We start from the raw sequence: 21,506 nt of genomic DNA, 5'->3' as shown, positions 1-21,506 counted from the left end.
CCCGGGGTCGCCCCGTCCCGCGCCGGCGGACACCCGAGAGGGGAAAAGCCAGGGGGCCGCCGCCACCAGCGTCGCCCGGGCCAGGCCGGCAGCGGGCGCCGGCGACGGCGCAGAGAGGAAGGGGGAGGGAGAGGCGCGCGGAGGAGAAGGTTGGGCGCGGCCGGCCGCCCGCGGGGACGGCGCGGTCGCGGGAGAGGAGAGGGGTCGCGGATCATAAATTCCGTGTAGAAATCACAAGTTATATATACGGGGTTCATCCATTTCAAAATATAATGTGTATTTTGATTCTTTAAGTCACAAGTTATTTATGGAGTGTATGCACAAAAAAAATTATTTATGGAGTGATAGCTGAATTTGCAGTAAATTATAGTGTAGGTGCCATTGCGGCCCATAGGAAACACATATTATAATTCTCACGATTCCATTGACCGTAAGTACACGCTTTCCCACTTTGAGGCGACTCTAGATACGTCCGCCACTTGATTGTTTTGCCCCAAAATTAATTAGCACACAGGTGATGACAAGGACAGAAGTTTAGACAAAAACAGAAAATTCAGAGTGGTCTGAAAACACCACATATTAGGATATATGTGCATCTTGTTCTTCTGACTGAAACGTATTCCGAACTAAAAAATATCTAGGGTCACAAATTCGTAGAGTATTTATGGATTGATAATTTTTAGGAGTAAATAGCGTAAAACTACTACTTTATAGGCTATGGTTTTAAAAAACTACTGATTTTTAATTTTTCTCATATAACTACCAAATGGGTGGTCGGCTGTTTTAAAAAACCCAAATCATCGAGTGATTATCAATTGATCATGATTATGACAATTAGGGCCCACATGCAAGATAGCTGTTTGTTTGACCGTTAACTTACAAGTGGGTCCCATAATAAGTTTTGTAAAAAGCAATCGGGTCCTTACAAGTTTTTTGAAGAAGCAATTAGGTCCCTGTGAGTTTTCTAAAAAAAGCAATCGGGTCCCCGAGCAGCCAGGAGCTCGATCCCGCTCGGCAGGGCCGCTGCCTCCTCCGGCCGGCGAGCCGCACCATGCCTTGCCTGCCCCGCGGCCGCCGCCATGTCGTGCCTCGCTCGTGGACGTCGCCACGCCGTGCCTCGCCTGCCCCGCGCCACTCCATGCCTCGCCTGCCCTGCGGCCGCCGTCACACTGTGCCTTGCCTGCCCCGCGGCCGTCGCCACGCCATGCCTCGCCGCCACGTCGTGCCTCGCCTGCTCCGCGGCCGCCGTCACGCCGTGCCTCGCCCGCGTCATCGCCACGTCGTGCCTCGCCGCCATGTCGTGCGTTGCCCGCAGCCGCTGCCATCCCATGCCCCGAGCTCCTCAGGCTCAACGCGGACGCCATGCGCACCTCCTGTCACCATGGATGAGGTCGGCCTCGTCGCCACCAGGAGCTCCGGCGAGCACCTACCATGATAGTTGGGGCGCTGGGGGGAGAGGGAGTGTCGTCGCCGGCTCACATGTGGGCAGAGAGAGGAAGAGAAGAGATAGAGAGGAAGATAGAGAAGAGGGAAGATGAAACTTACATGTGGGCCCCACATGTAATTTAACGGTCAAAGTAAACGGTCAAACTAACGGTTTGTTTAGGTGTGGGCCCAACCTGTCATAATCATGATCAACTGATAAATACTCAATGATTTGGGCTTTTTGAAACAGCCGACCAGCCATTTGGTAGTTATATGAGAAAAATTAAAAATCGGTAGTTTTTTGAAACCCTAGCCTGTAAAGTAGTAGTTTTATGCTATTTACTTAATTTTTAGTGGAGAATGTCTTTAGTCATGCGATGGATTCGAAAATCCTACTGCACATGTGTCGTGGATTTGTCACGGCAGATGTCCTAGCGAAAGGACTTAGTCGTGGAGCCATCGCTACGAGTTTTACTTGAAGGGGTTGAAGCGGACACAAAGACACGAGGGGTTTATACTAGTTCGGCCCCTTCGATGAAGGTAAAAGCCTACGTCTAGTTGTGATGGAATTGATGTGGTCTCGATGGCTAGGGAGCAAACAAGCTTCGCCTAGACTCGAGTTGTTGTCGTTGTCCCCTTGAACCGCCGCCGGGTCGTCCCCTTATATATACGGGTGACGCCCGTCGGTCCATAGAGTCCCAACCGGTTCATATTCGTATCCCGGTTGGTATCTCTCTATTCCTAACTTACAATACAAGTTATACATCAGGTCGGTTTACGGCTACAGATTCTAAACCGACTATAGGCCTTGGGCCTTCACCTGCTTATACCACTATGAAGTTAACCCGGCCCAAGTAGGCCGGTTTACGCCTAGTGGCAATATCCCCAACATTAGGCCCCAGATTGATTTGAACTGGTTCATGTCAATCCTTCACAAAATCTTGTATCTTGGACATCTTCTGGTAATTGGTAAACCGCCATGTCGTCATCATTTCTGATTGTTGTAAACCGGCATGACGTCATCACGAAATTTGTCATTTATAACGCCCTCTTTTAACGGCAGCTCCTGGATCCGCGCGCTTGACCTAACTCTGTTGCCTTTATAAATAAGACCGAAGGGTCATCTCCTTTCTTTTCCCCTCATTTCTTCTTCTTCGTCTTCCTCGCGTCGCCAGCCTCGGAGCTCCGCCGCCACCATCGACCTCTGCTTCGTCTTGGGCTGCTGCATCAACCTGAGCGCACCAGAGCACTGCGGTATAGTTCCGCATCTTCTCCGTTCCCAGTAAGCTTTCTCCTCTTCTTAACCTAGATCCGTTCTTAGGGTTCCGTGTTCGTGCTGTGTTCATCATGCGCTCATATCTGTTCTCTGATCTTGAATGAATCTGCGAACTCTTGTTGTGTTCAGTAGCGATCCCTAAGCATCCGCTTGCAACTTCTCATCTAATCCCATAGATCTCCCGCACATATCCGCTCAATGGTTCACTTCTGTTTCCGCCTTACTCTTCGAAATATTTCCTGTTTTGTGAGCTTGCTGTAGATCCACGGCTGTAACTCGATTTTGTGAGACTTGTTTCTGCATACACAATTATCCATAGCTTCAATTTCTTCCGACGCCTAGATCATGCGGTTTAACTTTACCATAGAAAAAACTGCTAAACCGGTATCTATCATTAGTCCCCTGGTTGAACCGCCAGAATCCATTTGACGCCGCATTGTAGAAAACCGGTTTATAGGTACGGCCGCCGGTTTATCGTAGTTAGATTAACACCTTTTTTATCCGGCATGTCCTTGAACTGGATCACCCATTTCTTGTAGATCTCGTCATGGCAAAACAAGTGTATGAGTGCAACTGGGTTCCCTCTCGCGTCACAGAATCACAGTTGGACGATCTAGTCCTGATCGGCGCTTTGGATAGTAAAGATACGATCCACTGGAGGGTTCCTGGAGATGAATGTCCTCCTACGCCCCAGGAAGGAGAGGTCGTGGTCTTCGCAGATCATATGGCCCGGGGCTTCAAACCGCCCGGCTCTAAATTTTATCGGGATGTGTTAGCCAACTTTCAACTCCGTCCACAGGATATTGGCCCCAACTCCGTCACCAATCTATGTCACTTTCAAGTACTTTCTGAGGCATACCTTCAAGAGGAGCCTTCAGTCGAGTTATTTAGAGATCTCTTTCATCTAAACCGCCGTACTGAATTCACTGACGGCCCTAATACCGAACTGGGCGGTATGGCCATTCAGAAAAGGAAAGAAATCACCTATCCCCACGTCAAACTCCATACTCACCCCAAGGAGTGGAACGCAACTTGGTTTTATTGCAAGGATACCTCTCCTGACAATGAAAATCCCTTGCCTGGCTTCCGTCCGGAACGGCTCAGCAACACTCACCCTTTTGCACAAAGGCTAAGCGCCAAGGAGAGAATTAAATATGCTCCTCAACTGTCCAAGCTCCGGGCCTTCATGGCCAATGGTTTAACAGGAATAGACCTTGCACGCTGCTGGATATCATGGAGCATTTTGCCTCTAAGCCGGCGCCCCAATTTGATGTGCAAGTATACTGATAGTGTCGATGACCCACTCCGACACACTAAAATCCAACTCCCTGATGACGAAGTCACAGAATCTGTGAAAAAGATGCTGAATGAACCGGAGCACCTCTGTGCTCAAACCGGTCTGCCTCCTTACTGCACCACCAACAAACCGCCAGCGGTAATATTTTAATTGCTCTATTGTTGAACCGGTTACTGTTTTATATGTTTAACATTTAATTGCTGCTGATCCAGGGTGATAATCTGTTTTGGAGGAAGAAACTTCCTCAAGACAAAACGGAGAAGGCAGGACGGCCAACCCGGCCCAAGACCAAGGTTATCAAGAAACCATCTCATAAGAGAAAGACCACCGCTTCATCTGACCCAGCCATTGATGATGATGTGGGTAATCCGGATCTTGAGGTAGAACTTGATTCACTTGGCTTGCTTTTTACACACCTTATTGATGATAATGCTTGCCAGGATGACGCTGAAGCCAGCAATGCGGGTTTCGTTGAGGTAACCATTCTCTCTTCCGATTCAGAAATCTTGCCTTTGCCAAAATTTCGCCGGGCAAACCGGAAAGTTAAATTTTCTCATCCTCTTGCTTATCTGGATTCCCAATTTCTTATGAAGACCCAGCAACACGAAGCTCGCCGCACAACCCGGCACAGTGGCCAGGTAGTTACTTCTGCCGGTTTACCAAACAGTCCGGTTCGAAAACGCCGCTCCGAGGTCTCCGACCTTTTTATTGATTTAAATCGTAAAGCGGGTTTCTTCCGTCAACCTCTTAATCCATCCGACTCTGATTATCAGGTCACTTCTCATTCATCGTCTGGTGAATCGTCAGCCACTCAGCTACCACCTTTGAAAACAGTTGCTGGGTAAGTTAAACTGAACATATGCTTTCAGTATACCGCATACGGCTTATGCTTTTCCTTGACTTTTTGTTTTTCTTTCAGGGCTAAACCGAAACCAAGCAAGAAAGCCCGCCTGGATAAAGCGGCTGAAGAAGATGTAGCCCCAGAACATGACCAAGCGCCGGATCGTGAAATTTTTACTTCTGAAGATATCCCTAATGATCCTCCTTTGCAAGACGACGTTATTCCCGAAGAAGGGCTTGTTAATACTCCAGCCTCTGCTGATCCGCCTGCCAACTCCATCCAGATTGAGAAGTCCTACACTCCTGCTGACCAAACGGCCGCACCAACACAAACTGGCGAGTCCAAAGATGATGATGTTGTGATTACCAGTGTGGGCCGCTCTGAACCCGGGAATCCTGTCACCCTTACCAAGCATACAATCGAAGAGGATTTTTCCGCTTTGAACAAAGGAAAATGGGATGTTGAACTAGAGACATATGCTGCTCTGAGTGCCCAAGATCTTCACTCCGGCTATTTAAACCGGCTTTACACTAGCCGTGACTGTGAAGCTGTCCTGGTCAAAATGATGAGGGATAAATTTGAGGTAACTTACTTTTTTCCTTGCTGCCATTACCTCCATCCTTCTAGCCCCCAAGGGCCAGTTTGTAACGTTGGTCAAACCGGGACTTGATCCTGAACATTCTTGAAACCGATCGGTATAGCCCGCAAGAACCGGTCTAACTTAGCATAAGTAAACCGGGGCTCCATTAGAGAACTGTCCTTAGAACATAACTTGATCAAATAGCCATTAGCCCCCAAGTGCCAGGTTGAATACTTGTATTGAGCTTGGGACTTTGTGATTGAGTAATATATAAAAATTGAAGGTGCATTAGCCCCCAAGTGTCAGGCATATAACTTTGTTATGTGGTTGATAGTTCAACTCCTTGGATCGCCTGTGCAAAGCTTAAACACTGTCTATGTGCAGGCTGAGGTGAAAATCAAGGAGGACCGAGTTGCCGATTTGTAGGAGGCCTTGAAAACCCAGCAGGCTGAAACAGATAAGGCAAAGCAAGAATTAACCAGCGGTTTGAGCACTGCTGAACGGCTGAAAGAAGGCTTCAGGAAAGAGCGAGCTGACTGGGCCACTGAGAAGGCCGGTTTAACCAAAAGAGCGGAAAATGCTGAAGCTGCCCTTAAACCGGTGGTGGATGAACTGACGGCCGTACAGCGGCAAATACACTCCATGACTGCTGCAATCTTTGGTAAGCTCCTTGTAACTTCTATGATAATTTGAACCTGCTGTAGCGTAAATCCGGTTTGAGACCATTCCAATCTTGTTGTAGGCACACGTATTGGGCACTTAGGAAATGATGTGCGGAAGAAATTGAAAGCTGCCTACACCTTGGTGGAACAATTATATACCGGAGCCCAACGGATCATCACCACAGCTTCTCACAACAGCCCGGCACCCTCTTTAATCCAGGACACTCTTAGCAAGTTGTCAATGCTTCCAGCCCGGATTGAGGAGCTGAAAAAATCCGCTGCCCGAACCGGAGCCATCAATGCCTTAATCCGGGCAAAGGCATGGGTGCCAGATTTTGATCCTGTGGAAGCAGCTCAAGGCTATCCCAGCCTGAAAGAAGATGGCTCTGAATTCAACGAAGAGGATTTAAGGGCAATAAACCGTGCAGTGCGCCCTCTGGCTTGTCAGCTAGCTGAAGAGGCAGATTTTACGCATTATCAAGCGCAATATAACGAGCAAAACAAACGAGTGCCTGCCCCAACTGTTGAAGCGGAGAACCTGATCCCTCCAAACCGTAAGCACACTTATGGCCCTGATATTGAACCGTCTTCCCTGATCCATGAAGAGGCTGTTTTCCAAGCTTTAATGGGAATCGACTGGACCACTGTTGATTTCCAGCCAATGGGTAGAGACGAGGAAGCTGAAGCGGCGGAGGATGAGGAGCAGGCTTGAACCAGAAGCCGGTTTGGAGAGCTGTTTGTAATACCTTCCGAAAAGAACAATGATCTTATTTGGGTACCGTGCTGCCCTGTAATAGGATAGTTAATGCTTCTAACTGGAATATGGCTTCGTGCATAAGTACTGAAGCTTTCGTTTGAAGAACTCCAATTCATATTTCCTGCAATCAAAAAAATTTGAACTTCGGTGGCGGTTATACCGCCAGCCGGTTTATGATCCTGATATGTGTATCAGTAATATAACAAATATATGATACATAAATACCTGCCATGTTTGGGTATGAAACTGGCTTAGCCAAGCCTGAAGCGGCGGTTTTATAAACCATTACCGTCGAAAAAGAAAAAAAAGGTGGGAGAAAATAACTCCCGTATAAATCGTACTGAATCAATACGAGCCCCCTTGTTACTCCATGATGTTAACAGGAAAAAGGTAAACCGGGCATACTCCTCCGGATTAAAGGGGAATCAAATCCATCGGCTGAATCGGAAAAAAGGTGTTTGTCGACATAAAAGAAATCCGACAAAAGCAAATAATAAACAAACCATGAAAATAACATGGAAGCAAAGGCAATGATAAAAACCATTTGCAAAAATATGCTATACTGAGCTGATCAGATGGTATTACCATGGTCGGACAGGATCAAGGCCCCCAATAGGAGTGACAATGATTCAAGTCAGCCAGGTCCCCAAATGATTCGTGGCATATATGCCAGATCAAGAGGCGTGGCAATGGTTCGGGTTCGACCATGCCCCCAAGTGATTTTGTGGCCTTAGGCCGACCAAGAGGCGTGACTGGTTCAGACTTGACCATGTCCCCAAATGATCTGGTGGCTGTCGCCTATAAAAGGGTGTTGCGTTGGTTCGGACACGACCAAGGCCCCCAGTGATATATAAAAAACAAATGTCAAGGGGTAAACCGGAGGCCGCTTTAAACAGAACCACTCCGTGTAACCTCGCATGATGAGAAAGACAGAGACCCCACTTTAGCTGAGGCTCCGGTTTGATATATCAAAGATAATATATACATTGTCATGATATGTACATAGATAGAGCCGATGGCTCAAGTATAGTAAGGCCGAAGATGAGCTATATTCCACGGCCTGTTGGTCTCCTCCTCTGATGTACGTGAGTCTTTATGCCCTCGAATATCAATCAGATAGTACGACCCGTTGTGCAAATTCTTGCTGACCACGAAAGGTCCCTCCCAAGGTGGGGATAACTTGTGCATATCCGTTTGATCTTGGATGAGTCGAAGCACCAAATCTCCTTCTTGAAAAGTTCTGGTTCTAACCCGGCAACTGTGATAGCGACGAAGATCTTGCTGGTAAATCACCGAATGGGCAGCCGCTATATCACGCTCCTCGTCCAATAGGTCCAAAGCGTCTTGCCGTGCTGTCTCATTGTCTGCTTCAACATAAGCTGCCACACGAGGCGAATCATGCCGGATGTCACTAGGGAGAACTGCCTCTGCTCCATAGACCATGAAAAATGGCGTGTATCCTGTGGACCGGTTTGGCGTAGTACTGATACTCCATAATACAGATGGTAGCTCTTCAACCCAACATCCTGGTGTTCTTTGCAATGGGACCATAAGCCGGGGTTTGATGCCTCGCAAGATTTCCTGATTAGCTCGTTCTGCCTGTCCATTGGACTGGGGGTGTGCCACTGACGACACGTCAAGTCGGATGTGCTCACGTTCACAGAACTCCTTCATAGCGCCCTTGGATAAATTGGTACCATTGTCAGTAATGATACTGTGTGGAAAACCAAACCGGAAAATCACCTTCTTGATGAACTGCACCGCTGTTGCTGCATCACACTTGCTGACAGGCTCCGCTTCAACCCACTTGGTAAATTTGTCAACTGCCACCGAAAGGTGGGTTTTCTTATCCTTGGATCTTTTAAAAGGCCCAACCATATCCAGCCCCCAAGTTGCAAACGGCCATGTTATTGGGATCATCCTCAATTCTTGAGCCGGCACATGAGCACGCCTTGAAAATTTCTGACATCCATCACACCGTTTAACCAAGTCCTCCGCGTCAGCATGCGCTGTCAACCAGTAGAATCCGTGACGAAACGCCTTTGCCACCAGAGACTTTGAACCGGCGTGGTGTCCACAATCCCCTTCATGGATTTCTCTTAAGATTTCACAGCCTTCCTCGGGAGAAACACAACGTTGAAACGCCCCTGATACACTGCAATGATGTAATTCACCATTGACAATCGTCATAGACTTGGATCGCCGGACTATCTGCCTGGCCAGAATCTCATCCTCTGGTAACTCCCCCCGGTTCATGTACGCAAGATAAGGAACTGTCCAATCCGGAATAACATGCAGGGCTGCCACCAATTGAGCCTCCGGATCAGGAATAGCCAAATCCGCCTCACCTGGGAGCTTGACTGACGGGTTGTGCAACACGTCCAAAAAGACGTTAGGTGGGACCGGTTTACGCTGAGAGCCCAACCGGCTTAAAGCATCCACCGCTTCATTCTTCCGACGGTCCACATGATCCACTTGATAACCCTTGAAACAACCTGCAATATTATCCACTTCCCAACGATATGCAGCCATGAGCGGGTCCTTAGAATCCCAAGTGCCAAACACCTGTTGAGCCACTAGGTCTGAGTCACCAAAGCACTTAACCCGGCTTAAATTCATCTCTTTAGCCATCCGGAGACCATGGAGCAAGGCTTCGTATTCAGCTGCATTATTAGTACAAGGGAACATTAAGCGGAGAACATAACAAAACTTATCACCTCGTGGGGAAGTTAATACGACTCCAGCCCCCGAGCCTTCCAATTGCCTGGATCCGTCAAAATGAATAGTCCAATATGTGTGATCCGGCTTCTCCTCTGGTGCTTGTAACTCCGTCCAGTCATTGATGAAATCAACAAGTGCTTGAGACTTCACTGTCGTCCGAGGCACGTACTTCAGTCCGTGTGGCCCAAGCTCTATAGCCCACTTGGCAATCCGGCCAGTCGCCTCCCGGTTCTGTATAATATCCCCCAAGGGAGCTGAACTGACCACTGTGATGGGGTGCCCTTGAAAATACCGCTTCAACTTCTGACTGGCCATAAAAACACCATAGACCAGCTTCTGCCAATGCGGATATCTTTGCTTGGATTCAATAAGCACCTCGCTGATATAATAAACCGGCCGCTGAACCGGATATTCCTTGCCTGCCTCTTTGCGTTCCACCACAATAGCCACGCTAACTGCCCGAGCATTGGCCACTACGTATAATAACAGCGGCTCCTTGTCGACCGGAGCTGCAAGAACAGGCGGATTGGCTAACTGCCGCTTCAGGTCCTCAAATGCTTCATTAGCAGCCGGACTCCAAATGAAATGGTCTGCCTTCCTCAGCATTTGGTACAAAGGAATGGCCTTCTCTCCGAGGCAGCTGATAAACCGGCTTAGTGCGGTGATTCGGCCCGCCAAACGCTGAACATCGTTGACGCACTTCGGTTTAGCTAGGGCGGTGATAGCTGTAATCTTCTCCGGATTAGCCTCAATTCCTCTATTAGACACCAGAAAACCTAGTAACTTGCCTGCCGGAACACCAAAGACACACTTGGCCGGATTACGCATCATCTTGTAAACCCGCAAGTTGTCAAAGGTTTCCTTCAAGTCATCCACCAGCGTCTCCTTCTGCCTTGATTTTACTACAATATCATTCACATAAGTGTGTACATTGCGGCCGATCTGTTTATGCAGGCAATTCTGTACACACCGTTGATAGGTGGCTTGGGCACTCTTAAGTCCGAAGGGCATAGATACATAGCAGAAGGCTCCAAAGGGAGTAATGAACGCTGTTTTCTCCTGGTCCTTAACCGCCATTTTGATCTGATGATATCCAGAGTATGCATCCAAAAAACAGAAATGCTCACAACCCGCCGTGGCATCAATGATCTGGTCAATACGGGGAGGGCAAAAGGATCTGCCGGACAGGCTTTGTTAAGATCTGTGTAATTCACACACATACGCCAAGTGCCGTTTTTCTTAAGAACCAGCACCGGATTAGCAAGCCACTCTGGATGGAACACCTCAATAATAAAACCAGCTGCTAAAAGCCTGGCCACTTCCTCTCAAATGGCTTTGCGTCTTTCTTCGTTAAACCGGCGGAGGAACTGTTTCACCGGTTTATACTTAGGATCCACATTAAGAGTGTGCTCAGCGAGTTCCCTCGGTACACCTGGCATGTCAGACGGCTTCCATGCAAAAATGTCCCGATTCTCACGGATGAACTCGATGAGCGCGCTTTCCTATTTGGGATCCAGGTTGGCACTGATAGTGAACTGCTTGGACGAATCGCCGGGCACGAAGTCAACAAGCTTGGTCTCAGCTGCCGATTTGAACTTCAGATCTGAATCATGCTCTGTAGTTGGCTTCTTTAAAGGGGTCATATCCGCCGGATCAACGTTGTCCTTATAATACTTCAACTCCTCCGTGGCACAGACTGACTCTGCATAAGCCGCATCACCTTCCTCACATTCCAAAGCGATCCTACGGCTCCCATGAACCGTTATGGTCCCCTTGTAACCCGGCATCTTGAGCTGTAAGTAGATATAACAAGGCCGCGCCATGAACTTGGCGTAAGCCGGCCGGCCAAACAAGGCGTGATACGGGCTCCGGATCTTCACCACCTCAAATGTTAGTTTTTCCGACCGGGAGTCGTGCTCGTCCCCAAAGGCCACATCCAGGGCTATCTTACCAACAGGATATGCAGATTTGCCAGGCACCACACCATGGAACACCGTATTCGATGGTCTGAGATCTTTGTCTGTTAAACCCATGCGGCGGAATGTCTCATAGTACAATATTTTAATACTGCTTCCTCCATCCATGAGTACCTTGGTGAATTTATAACCCCCCACCTGAGGGTCTACCACTAATGCCAGCTGGCCTGGATTATCAACCCGGGGCGGGTGATCCTCTCTGCTCCACACGATAGGCTGCTCCGACCAGCGCAAGTAACGTGGTAAGGCCGGTTCAACAGAATTCACCGCTCGCCTGTGGAGTTTCCGGTCGCGTTTATCCAAACTAGTTGTGAAAACATGATATTGCCCATTGTTCAACTGTTTTGGCTGGCTCTGATAACCCGACTGTTGCTGCTGCTGCTGGCTGTTCTGATTATTCTGGTGATTGTGACCGCCCTGATTGCGACCTGAACCGGAAGCTCCATCGTGATCCGTCCCATGGAAACCGGATCCTGAACCGCCACCTGATCCGTGATCATACCAGAAGGCATTAGAGTTTTTGAACTCCTGCATGATATAACAATCTTTCCAAAGATGGTTAGCCGGTGCCTCCTTCGTCCCGTGCTTCGGGCAAGGCTGATTCAACAAATAGTTCAAACGGCTTGCGTTAGGATTGGGAGCCCCATTACGATTTGCCGCTTTACCTCTGCGCCGCTGCCCCCTATCCTGTGCATTAGTGTTGGCCACAAAGTCCATGCTGCCATCCGCCTTGCGCTTGCCTCCGTTTCCATGACCCGCTAGTTTGTACTGCTGCTGTTTGGAGTTGCTATTCTTCTTTCCCTTCCCTGCTTCATCATCATCAGGCTCGGGATCCTTGGTACCGTCCGAATCGGCATACTTCACTAAAGCGGCCATGAGGGTTCCCATGTCATTACAGAACCGCTTCATGCGTCCCAACTTCAATTTTAGAGGCTCAAACCGGCAGTTGCCTTCCAGAGTTAAGATCGCAGAGTCAGCATTAATCCTGTCAGACGAGTGCAAAATTTCCGAAACGCGGTGCACCCAACGGGTCGTTGATTCTCCTTCCTCCTGGACACAAGCCGCTAGGTCTACTATGGACTGGGCTGCTTACATGTATCCTTAAAATTCTGTATAAACCGGGCCCGCAACTGGGCCCATGAGCTGATAGAATTGGGTGGTAGGCTCTTTAACCAAGTACGAGCCGTGCCCTCAAGCATCATGGTGAAGTATTTTGCACATGCGGCCTCATCCACGTCCAGCATTTTCATGGCCATCTCATAACTCTCTACCCATGCTTCAGGGGGTAAATCAGCGGTGTAATTCGGCACCTTGCGTGGACCCTTGAAATCTTTGGGCAGGCGCACATTGCGTAAAGCGGGGATTAAACAAGGCACTCCCAAAGCGGATGCGACTCCTGGTCCGGCAAAGGTGGTAGGGCGAACCGGTGTAAGTTGATGCGCATCATCCTGCGCTGCTAACTCGGCTTCCCTCCGTGCCCGGGCCCGGTTCACCACATCCTGAGCCTCGCGAACACCGCCTGCCGGGCTATTGCCATGTGCTGCTTCACGGACTCGCGCATTGCTCGATATAGCCGGTTCATCCATGCGCCTGCTATAGCTCCGGCTTGGACGGGGCGTAGAGTGAATCCGATCACGGCTGTACGAGTATGCTTCCTGCTGAATCAGCGCGGTCCGGAGAAGCTCCTTAACCCGACGTGTCTCTATCGCTTGCGGAGAGTCCCCTTCAACTGGGATAGCCTCTAATCGCGCGGCAGCTGCAACAAGGTTGTCCATAGGATTAGAATAATGACCTGGGGGCGTCTGGACCGGCGGAAAATTCACAATGTTCTGCTGAGGAGGTTCCATCAGGCGAGGTTGGACCGCCCCCCTGGTCCTGGTGCCTCAATCCGGTTTGTCTCCGGGTACTGCGGCGGATTACTGGGTCCAGCTCCTGGAGTGTGAAAGAGATTTCGAGGGTCAAACCCTAACGGCAGGCGTGATCTGTGCTTCCGCTTCAAAACCTCCTGTGATGCATTCTGGTCAAGCATGAGTTTATAGGCATGGGCGTCCAAAGCGGCCCGCTCTGCAGCCATCCTGTCTTTTTCTGCTGCCAGATCCACTTTGGCTTGCACGATCTGCTCTCTCACCTTTGCGGTCTCCGCATCATGAGCCTCCGGATCTGCTGGATTGGCTTCTGCCATAAACGCAGCTAGTGCATCAAACAGGTCAGATAGGACTTGAACCAGTGGGCGCACAAGGCCTCCTGCCCCTGCTGCTGCTGCCGCTGCTGATCCGGAGAGCATTGCTGCGGCGGTCGAAGAGTGATTCGCCGCCTGTGTGCCGGCCATGAATATTCCAACCCGGTTGACCTGGCCCGGGGGGTCCGGAATACTGTCGCCATCGGAACAGCCCCTAATCTGGTCGTCTTGCAAATGGTACAGCGATTCCGTCTCTCCGGTCGAGGACTCGTCATCAGAATAGACGACGGTCTCGCTACCGTGTTCTGATTCGTCCTCATGCTCTCCTTCGTGGACGACTCCAACGAAGACACGCTTCACGGCCGGTTTAGCCCAGGTAGATCTCGCACGCTGAGCCGTCTCGATGAGGTCGGTGCAGATGTCCAGCTCAGGCCCAGGCTCACCGATTTTGCCAATGAAAACGTGTATGCCACCAAAGGGGACCCGGTACCCGTACTCGATCGAATCGGCCTCGGGACCCCATCCTGCATCGTTGATGTAGATCCTGCCCCGACGACTCTTGGTCATCCGGCCCACAACATAGCCTTCGAGTCCCTTGAGCTTGCCCTCCAAGATCGTCAAACCATCGTGCGATAGCCCCACGGTGGGCGCCAACTGTCGTGGATTTGTCACGGCAGATGTCCTAGCGAAAGGACTTAGTCGTGGAGCCATCGCTACGAGTTTTACTTGAAGGGGTTGAAGCGGACACAAAGACACAAGGGGTTTATACTAGTTCGGCCCCTTCGATGAAGGTAAAAGCCTACGTCTAGTTGTGATGGAATTGATGTGGTCTCGATGGCTAGGGAGCAAACAAGCTTCGCCTAGACTCGAGTTGTTGTCGTTGTCCCCTTGAACCGCCGCCGGGTCGTCCCCTTATATATACGGGTGACGCCCGTCGGTCCATAGAGTCCCAACCGGTTCATATTCGTATCCCGGTTGGTATCTCTCTATTCTTAACTTACAATACAAGTTATACATCAGGTCGGTTTACGGCTACAGATTCTAAACCGACTATAGGCCTTGGGCCTTCACCTGCTTATACCACTATGAAGTTAACCCGGCCCAAGTAGGCCGGTTTACGCCTAGTGGCAATATCCCCAACAACATGCGTGATGAACACCTGAGCTCCTCTGGTTGTGTGGTCCTCTTAGAGAGGCAGCTCAAAAGAGGAAAACTTACTTGATCTACATTGGAAAAATAGGGGTGGACACACGGACGCGGAGTAATTGGTCCCGAGCTCAAATGAGCTCGTTATCCTGGACGTTCCATAGCGATCTGGATCTGAGCCATTTGTTTATATGGGTCGCTAGGAAAATGCACACTGTAGATAAATACGTACGTAGCAGGGTTGGGTGGTGGGCCAGAGTTAACGTGCAGGTTGGCGTCCGTTCGACCTAGTGGAGGTGGGACGTGGATCAGAATCGCGCGTCCCCGTCTGATCCGTGGCCCTGGAAGTTTGCTTTTCCGTCCGGTGGGAATAGGCAGAAAAATTAAAATTGAATGCAGGATCCAGAGTGTTCTCTGCCTAGAGCGGTGCTCATTTAGAAACAGGGGTCTCCGACGGAGAGAGAAGGAGCGGCGGCGGTGATCCGGCATGGAGTTTCCGATGCTGCCAATGGGCAGGTACGTTGATCTCTGCTTGCCTGGCGGGTTCGTTGCAAATCTTACCCGTGTGGCTTTGGTGTCTTAAAGGATTTGGTTTTGACTTGAATCAGATCCAGTGTCCTTGAGGAAGTAGGAGAGAGCTTGGTGCCGGCCCCTGTGCCAATGGCGCCGACGGGAGCTGGTATGCTGACTCTCCTTCAGGTTGTAGGAGATTGCATCCTCCAAGATTCCGTACGGCTCCATTCTCTTTCTCAGCGTGCTCATGCCCAACCAGATTCCCCTTGCTGGAGGTAGGAGAGAGTCAACGGATCCGCCGCCGAAGGCCGCGACGAGCAAAGTCTTAGCAGCGGAGGAGGGACGGTCAAATCCCAATTGATTTGTTAGCCTGCCATGAGCACGGACGGTCAAATATGTGCAGAAGATTTACGTCCTGAGCAGAGACGTGAGAGCCTGCCACAAGCATCAATGGTCAAAAAGGTTTGTTCGTCGATTGAATGAGTTAGTGCTTTCTTGTTTTTTTTGTACTATCTGAATTTCATGACTCTTTATCTGCTGCCCTGAATAATTGGTTATTGGCACCACTAGGCTTGAATGCAGACTCGTGACTGTGATTTTGTTCTCTATGGTTAGACACACAGACTTCTTAATTTTAAAAAACAGATTCATTTGGGCTGGTTATTGCAATAGATGTACTATCTGAATTTCATGGCTCTCTGACTGCTTACCCGAATAATTTAACACTGGGGCCAGTAGACATGATCACATGAGTGCAGCCTCATGGCTTTGATTTTGTTCTTTGTGGTTAGACATACATGGTTAGTTCATACTTAATTAAAAAAATGGACTCGATTGGGCTGGTTGTTTCAAATGTACTCAGTTGCATGTTCTGAGTAGTACAGGCTTGTGGTGTCAGCCACAAAGTTGCATCCAGTGGAAATATGATATGCTGACTATATACGTAATCATTAGATTCATGAGATTTTTATAGTTTTCCAGAAATATAAGTATAATAATCTTACATGTGGAAGTAGATGGTTTTTTGAAACATGTTAGTACAACTGTAAAATGTGGTTGTCGAGTCCTGCACTGAAATACACAGCATTCTCGAGGAGTTTGCATTACAGTAGTAGAAATGTGCAGTGTCATTGACAGGAGGTTAGAATTTTTTTTTGAAGGAAATGAGGATGTTATTGATCATAGTAATTTCATCAGGGTGAGGATCGGTGTGGATAAATAATCCCTTTACGAGGGATGTCAATAAGTTTCCAGAGTTGTGTTCTGGATTTGGTAACCAGTAGATATACAAATCTAGCAATATTTGATGTTTTGTGGATTTGTGGAAGGGTAAAGCTGGAGTGGAGAACACGAGATCTTGAAGGTACAAGTGCCGTGCGCTTATAAGACTTCTTAGCACAACCGGTGGTACATTGCTGAGCATAGAGAACAGAACAACGGCTCGCTGTCCCATAATTTTTGTGAGACAATAAACTGGCCATCACACAACTATATTGATGTGCATGGCCAATACTTGATAAAATAGCCAAGGCAGAACAACATGAACCTTGCAATTATGTACCATATTATCGGGAGCTTTTTTGGATTGGTGGAGAATGTGCCATTCACTAAGTGGTCGCTTAAGAGCCTATGCGGAAAGATAATAAGCAAAGAACAAGCTGATGACGATGTACGGAAAACCATGGAGGTGTTTGCACGATTATGATCTAAGGATCCACGTTCCATGCATCGTGTCCAAGTGGGTAGAATAAAAAAACTTAATGTGGGCAAACAGGAGCAGCAGGCATCAGTAGTCATTTTTTGGAGATGTAGTGACTTTTGGCACCACCTATCGTACTAATCTGTATTACATGCCATTTGCGCTTTCCGTAGGAGTGAACAATCATTTCCAGAGCATGATCTTTTCTGGTGTATTGGTGCGTGATTAGACACAGGCAAGCTTCAAGTGGGTATTCGTAGAATTTTTGCAGATGATGGGAGGCGTGGCATCAAGGACTGTTTTGACAGGTGCATCCTGAATTCTTAACTTTGTTGGAGTAGATGTTGTGGAGGTAAAATGTTGGGATTGTTTAATGACCAATGCTTTTTGAGTTTTTGCAGATCATAATCGGGCAATGGAGCTTCCATTAAGAGTATCATGCTAGACACAGCGTGTCAGTGGTGTTAGTGGCAAGTGGCATGTCCTAAATAAAGCTAAAGAATAATTGGGGCCACTGTACACTAAAAAGAGTGAATTTAGAGCAGAATTCCACAACGTTGTGAATCATGTGTTGACCATGGATGAAATCGAGGAAGGGTGGCATCTGGTGCTCGAGAAATGCAGACTGTGGACACATCCGTACATCTCTTGGCTCTTTGAGAGTGGACACAAGTGAGCAAAGTCATATTTCAAAGGTGTGTTATGTGCTAAGATGGAAAGTACTCAGAGTAGCGAGAGCACAAATCACATGCTCAAGAATTATGTGCCTCCTGGTTGCTGGATGCATATGTTTGTTAAGAAGTACATGAGGCTGCAGTTTGATCGTGTGTCCGATGAAAACTATGAAGTGAAGAGAACAAGAATTGTAAGTGGTGCTTATGTGCTTATCTCTCTTTTACTGCATGTGTTTTTTGATGCTTCTTCCTGAATTAGATATTATTTGGTACATAACTTTGTTAGTTTTTTTATGCTTCTTCCTGAATTAGATATTATTTGGTACATAACTTTGTTACATCGGCTGCTGTGTTCATATGCAGGGGAGACCGCTGATGAGGTAATCTGGCTATACAACGACATGCAACCAAGATATACACAAGGGTCATGTTGAAACAGTTTGGCCATATCTTGTATGAGTGCGGGGTCGAGAAGTGGTAGAGATCAGAGAGTCGCATACATTCGAAGGCCGGCCGAAGGGAGAAGTGGTGCAGAGATGGAGGTAAAGAGTTTGACTGCGAGTGTTGACGGTTTGCTCACATGGGACTCCTTTGTGGCCATGTGTTGAAAAAAGGTGTATGCCATTGGATGCGGGCTTTTGGCGGGCGACCTCCATGTAGGTGGATATATTGAAATTTTTGATAAATTACATTTTGGAATTTCAAAATTTTGTGAAAAAAAATTCTACACATTCATATGGATGTATTCTACATGTGTATAAAATCTGACACTGAAATACATTATGGCGAGAGCTACATAAAAAAGAGAAAATCCTGCATTTCTAATAGTAAACAGTGTTTGCACTGTTCATCAGTTTGAAAATTACGATTTGTATTTTTGTGTAGCTCTCACCGTAATATATTTCATCTTTAAAATTTACACACATGTAGAATACATCAATGTAAACATGTATGATTTTTTTCAGATTTTTTTGAAACTTCAAAATATGTTTTCTGATATTATTATTTTTAACGACCTCCAAGGAGGTCGCCTGACATTGGCATTTTGTGGTATGCCATTAGACTTTTATGTTGGGTCGATGCTATACTCACAGAATGAGCAATGCTGAACGGTGTAGGGATTAATTGATTAGTTCGTACTCCTTGATGCATATGAATTTTCATCTTCACCTGAACTCATAGTATTTGATAATATGAATTTTTGATTAGCAGGTGCTGGGCTTTATCCGTGTGAAACAGATAACTTTTAGTCAAATGGTGGACCAAAGATGCCCTTGATGCATACGTGTTTTTTCAGGTGAGAGGGGACGGGAATCTGCCGCAGTACTACCAGGACTAAAAGATGGAGCTGAGCCGTGGCCTATTCCGTTAGATGCCGTCTGGGCGGGCAGGGCTCTAGCGGGGGGCCGTGACATCCATGAACCGACAAGAGTGGGCCAGTGCGCAGCGAAAAAGAGAAATACGGGTCGCTATACAGAGAACCAGACAGTTGTTGGCGCGAACTCTTTATGGGAACCAGCGATGTGGATAAAGAGCTCATCTGAGCTCGTGCTCAGATAGGTACTTCCGTGGACACACATTCATCTCACGAGCGTTGTCCTGGCAATGGCAGGCTTGTGAGGGTATGGTCCCGTGGATCTGGCCGGCCAGATCTATTGGCGTCGTGTTGGTGCCGACGGTGGTGGTCAGAATAATCAAGCACAATATTGAATCAGAGCGAGCGTCAAGGTGGTACAGTACTGAGCATATATTTTTATATCTTCCAGAAAATCGTGGGCACGTACTCTGGAGCCTGGTATGAAAAGAATAAAAACAATAATAAGGGATTTTAAAGTTTCCAAATTTCCAAACAAAATCCACTTGCACATGTATATATGCTTACTGTAAATTTTGTTAAGACATATATCTATGTATGCGCTACACAAAATCCATATTTGTGGATCTTTAATAACAAATAATATATCCATTAACCAGAATGAAACCATGACCATGATTGTCTTTTAGTGTAGCCCATAAAAGAATAGTTTTCTTGACTAAAATTCACAGCTTAATAGTGTGAAAGTATAGATCTACCTGGTTAGAAAAAAATGAAACTTTTAAATTCGAATTTGGATTTTTGGAAGAAAAAAGGGCTCACTGGAGCCCAGGACCCATTTGCATTGTTGGGATTCCAAAATTAAATAATTTTTTTGCCACCAATGTGAAATCAAATGTATTGTTATTGGCATCAGTTTTTTTTTGCGGGGATTATTGGCATCAGTTGAGTGCCAAGGCAAACACTTTCCCTTCTATTCAGTATGTATATACATAAGGATGGAAATTTTATCCATGAACATGGATACCCATGGATATCCAACCAGAATAGATAGGGTTTGGATATGCTTTTGCGCCCATGGCCAACGCCCAAATCCGACCCGATTACTCGTGGATAGGGCATGTACATAATCTTGTACCCATGGATATTTCCAAACCCGACCTGATCGTCTGACTTAACGAGCAATATTCTGCTACCCCTACCCCATAGTCACATGTCCCACTGTAATTTTATCCTTTATCTAAAACACCCAAAAGAAATTACACAATCCCCACCGTAACATACACCAACGCACCTTCTCATCCTATTATCTACACTAATTAAATGACTTGTCGTTGAGAATCGGTTCCATCTTCTTGGGTTACTCCTCTCATAGCCCTAGAGGTGGCCACCACTGCCAGCCGCTACCCCCACGTAAGGTGGATCGCTGCAGCAGCCACTACTGGCCTGCGACAACCCAGCTCCATGTCTCCTTGACCCCTCCGTCTTTGCTTTCCCACACACGCACTGATGCATGGCCACAGTAATGGGACAATGCAAGGGCTATGACTGCACGACAGAGAGTGAGCACGCCAATGCAGAGTGCACATTGTGCAATGAGTTATGTCTTATGTATAGGTCTTGAGAGGACCCGATGGATATCCAATGGGTATGGATATCCATCGGATTTGGACATGGTCACAACTTTTCGCCCATGGATTTTTTTATGGATGGGCTGGGACTGCCTTCATAGATATGGATATGGATTTGATATTCTTCAACCCGATCCAAACCCGACCCATTGCCATCCTTATATATACATATAATTAGGAAATAAGCAGTACTATCGCTGCATCTATGTATGTGTTTGAAAAAAATAGGAGTTTTGTGAAGTGTGTTTGGGAATGAACCCCAGCTTTACAGTAGTATATTATGTGACAACAAAAACAAACCAAATGTAGTGTCCACTGACCGAATTTCCCTGAGAAAGCCATTACCCTGGTCTATGGCAGTACACTTGATGGTCATCTTAATTATTTTGGTGTAAACTGGTTAGGGGCTAGCCTATTTTCTGTTAGGTTGAATGGACATGGTGGATATGTACCGTGATGACCTATTTGCTTGAGGCACACTGCAACGTCAACCCTCCAACATGTACTTTTATCAACATAAATATGGCATGCACGATATTAACAACAATAACATCGAAAAATAGAAGTAAACTTGCTCGGTGTTGCCTCGCGTTGCCTCCCGCGAGCAGCGCCAGGGCCCCAAATCACTAGCTACCAGCCCCTCCCCGCTGCTCCAAACCCAGCCGCCGGCAAGAGCCACAGTGGCCGCGGGCCTTGCACCGCAGATCCAGGGCAGGTGGTCGTCGCGGCAGACATTGTGAGGCAGAGGCGGCGTCTCATGCGGGGAGGCCAGGGGCGGCAGTCAAGGCGGTGCCCCTACTGTGGTGGCTGCGTG

General features: G+C 47.7%; 1 long non-coding RNA gene across 7 annotated transcripts; it reads left to right on the top strand.

Annotated features, from left to right (window-relative positions):
- Window positions 1-15,135: 15,135 nt before the first annotated feature.
- On the top strand, window positions 15,136-19,601 carry LOC123101917 (uncharacterized). Of its 7 annotated transcripts, none has more exons than XR_006448662.1 (7): window positions 15,136-15,376; window positions 15,469-15,559; window positions 15,633-15,835; window positions 17,246-17,380; window positions 17,474-17,937; window positions 18,110-18,288; window positions 19,044-19,601. It is a non-coding gene; the product is annotated as an uncharacterized lncRNA (long non-coding RNA). The 7 variants fall into 7 exon arrangements; XR_006448657.1 differs by having other exon boundaries at window positions 18,110-18,402; XR_006448660.1 differs by having other exon boundaries at window positions 18,110-18,402; window positions 18,959-19,601.
- Window positions 19,602-21,506: the final 1,905 nt, after the last annotated feature.

Source organism: Triticum aestivum, chromosome 5A (genome assembly GCF_018294505.1).
Source record: "Triticum aestivum cultivar Chinese Spring chromosome 5A, IWGSC CS RefSeq v2.1, whole genome shotgun sequence".
In the NCBI taxonomy this organism is placed as follows: Eukaryota; Viridiplantae; Streptophyta; class Magnoliopsida; order Poales; family Poaceae; genus Triticum; species Triticum aestivum.
This window is presented reverse-complemented; position numbering and strand designations above follow the sequence as displayed.